At 49.6% G+C, this 3,264-nt stretch overlaps 1 long non-coding RNA gene across 1 annotated transcript; it reads left to right on the plus strand.

Moving 5' to 3' along the window:
* The first annotated feature begins 315 nt into the window (after positions 1 to 315).
* LOC143824066 (uncharacterized) lies at positions 316 to 1,663 on the plus strand. The gene is made up of 3 exons (XR_013226678.1): positions 316 to 432; positions 750 to 1,055; positions 1,557 to 1,663. It is a non-coding gene; the product is annotated as an uncharacterized LOC143824066 (long non-coding RNA).
* Positions 1,664 to 3,264: the final 1,601 nt, after the last annotated feature.

The following is a 3,264-nucleotide window of genomic DNA, read 5'->3' on the forward strand; positions in this document are numbered from 1 at the left end:
ACCAAAAAACCCTCAAAACTTCTTTTGAGTCCAGCCAGGGTGACCTCGGGAGTTGAATGGGAGGCTAGACCACATTTACAATTCATGTGAGACCAGCCAAAGGCTCCATCTCAGTTAATTCCTTGCTTAGGGTCCCCTCAAGGTCTCTAGACACATCTCTCAGGTCAGGAAACACCTTCTCCCTCTCCCCCCTGAGAAGCCAGCCTCCGGGGGAAGCCTAGAAAGGATGTTTCAGGGTCAGTCCGGAGAGGGAGGTCTCACCCTAGCTGGTGTGTGATCCTGAATCATTAACTAGCTCAGTACCTCTAATTCCTCTTTTTCTCCAGGAATAGACGGATTCCTTCTAAAAGGACGACAAATGAATATTTTAGGAACATCTGCCCCCCCGGAGCGGAGAACCTGGCCGCCTTCCACCAATTTTAAAAAATAACGGTAAGAACCTCCAACTGCCAGTAAAGGAGCCAGAACTCACCTCGGAGGGAAGGGGGAGAGGGAGAGCACAGAGGGTCCCCAGGAAGCCCCAAAGGGATCTCTTTCCACCCCCCACATGAGCAGGGAGAGGGTGTGCCCCAACTGAGAATACATCGGGGGTCCGGAGCTGGCAAGCCCCACAAGCTCCCTCCAAGGCCTTAACTCTGCCTGATGTTCTGATTGTTGCCCAAGGGAAGAGCCCTTGGAAGAGCTTGGGAGGGGGGGCATTTCCCCCCAGTGACTATGTTCATTTTGCTGTTCTTGTTTTTAATTTCCAGAGGCGGCCAGGAAGGTCCCACCGTGGCTGGAGAATGAGGGTGTGGGCTGCTTCAGCCTGGCGGGGGCTGGTAAGGGTGGCCCTGGCTCGAAGTGGGTAAGCTTAAAGCTACCCGTCCGAGAGCCAGGGCCCCTCGCCTCCCTCCCAGCAGCAGCCCCACCCCAGGGAAGACCTCCGCTCTTCCCCCCAGTTGAGAACACCGCCCTGGTGTCTCGGCACCAGGGCCTGAGGGGGAAGAGCGACTCATTCCAGCTGTGGCAGGGTGTCCCGCTGCCCGGGTGGAAGCAGAGGCGGTAGGCGGGCGGAGGTGAGTATGGTCATTTTCTACTCCCACACCAAGAAGCCCATTTCAGCCAATTACACTTCAGATACACAGTTCAGGAGTAGGTCCGTGTGTGTCAATCTGACACCTCACTTGTCTTAGCACAGAGTGCCCTGTCATAAGAGCACAAGAGAAACCATGCAGGATCAAGCCCAGCCATGCAGAATTTGGCCTGGGGCACATCAAGTCAGACACTCGGTGGTCAAAACGAAGCGGACATGAAGGCCAGACCTCTCGATGCCCTCCTGCCGTTGCCCCCAAAGCAGCAGCAGTGTGTAGAAGAACATTTCATTACGTGCTGAAGGGCAATTTATTATGAGGCAAGAGGGCCCCTGTGCTCCATTCTAACTCCTGGGTGATGTCAACAGGAGATTTCATAATGTTCTGGCGGGTTAGAGAGAGGCAAGGCTTTTAGTGGCCAGGGTGGCCCAGATGTTCTCAGTGCACAATGTGTGATGCTGGTATATCCGTCTGTTTAACCTACAGGGGACCATCAGGACAAATATCAGGACAACAAGCCAGGAGACAACGTCAGCGACGGCAGGACCATCGCTGTCTCCTGATGCTTGGATTTGGACAACTTGGCTGGCCCATTTTGTTTATGTGTAATTAATTAAAATGTTCATAAGTGATCCTGCTCTTTCTTTGCCTGTTTCCTGTTGTCTTTTATTGTAATCATGTCTTTTTTGGCTCTGGGATTTCAACCCACGCACTGTGGGAGGGAAGGAAGGAAGGAAGGAAGGAAGGAAGGAAGGAAGGAAGGAAGGAAGGAAGGAAGGAAGGAAGGAAGGAAGGAAGGAAGGAAGGAAGGAAGGAAGGAGAATAGGACTCAGGGCTGAGGAAGGGAGGAAGGAAGGGAGGGAGGAAGGAAGGAAGGAAGGAAGGAAGGAAGGAAGGAAGGAAGGAAGGAAGGAAGGAAGGAAGGAAGGAAGGAAGGAAATTCCCTGCTTCTGTGTTAAAAAGAGAACCAGTATAGTCAATTAAGCATCCTGTGTCTAATCTGCAACTATTAAAATTCAGCCAGCAAAATAAATGTTTTGTGATGCTGAATCTTGTGGTAAAAGATAGAATTCCTGCTCCATCAGCTGCCAGGATATGGGAATGCACGTTTGTGTGTTATTAAAGAGAGAGCCATAATGATGACGAGGCCACCAACATTGCTTTGTGGCTTGACCAAACTACAGCTTGCCTCATCACCTGGTTCAAGTATCTTTCCATTTTTCATCCTTAATAATTAGAAAGCTTGGTTCTTGCATCTAGCACGGACAGCAACCTGTCTTGTGCCCTAGCTTGACGTCTCAGTTAATCAGGAAGGTCCCCTTGACTTGCCATTCTTTCAGTGCCCAGGTCTGATCACATCTTAATAGCCAGAACAGTGATGTGTCAGACTTGGAACAGAGAGACCCAGGTTCAAATACCCCCAATGCCATGGAAACTTGCTGTGTGAACTGGGGCCAGTTAAACACTCTCGCCCTACCTCACAGGGTTGTTGCGGGGGAAACATACAGATAAGAGGAGGACAAGCTGCTTTGGGTACCCATTGGGGAGAAAGGTGTGGGATAAATTAAATAGATAAATAGTGTGGTTAGAACTGGAGGTACCCCCCAGAAAGAATACCCCTCCCAAAGTACTGGACTTTGCCATTGCACAAGGAGTCGCCAAGCTATCACTCTCCAGATGCCCAGGAGCTCATGGTAATTGTAGTCCATGGGCATCTGGAGAGCCACAGTTCAGCTACTCCTGCCCCAGACAATATCTCCTGAACACCTCTCCATCCCTCTCTCCATTCTTAAGAGCAGGAAACCCTTTGCAGCCCACCCACCCCCAACTAACCAACTAAGAAGCAAACAGTCCAAAGAAAAACCTGTTTTAAGTCCTGCAGGGACCAGTTTGTAAAGAATTTCTGGAAGCCAGCTGCCTTTTTCTGGGTTTAGAAGGGGGGGAGGGGGAAATTTACCTCTACATTGTCACCTTTAGATTACACATTTCCAATCCACAGGTAATGGCAGTTCTCAGCCATGATGAAGCCTGAAGGGGAGGTCTTAAAAGAGAGATTTTACGGCATCCTCAGCTTGTACAAGTAATTTTGCTAAATGTTATTATCAAGTAGAAAATTGTATATTGATGAACACTTCTATTTATGCTTGGACCCCTTGAAATCTACTAAAAACAACATGAGAAAACAAATCAAAAT

Source organism: Paroedura picta, chromosome 14 (assembly GCF_049243985.1).
Source record: "Paroedura picta isolate Pp20150507F chromosome 14, Ppicta_v3.0, whole genome shotgun sequence".
NCBI classification, from domain to species: domain Eukaryota; kingdom Metazoa; phylum Chordata; class Lepidosauria; order Squamata; family Gekkonidae; genus Paroedura; species Paroedura picta.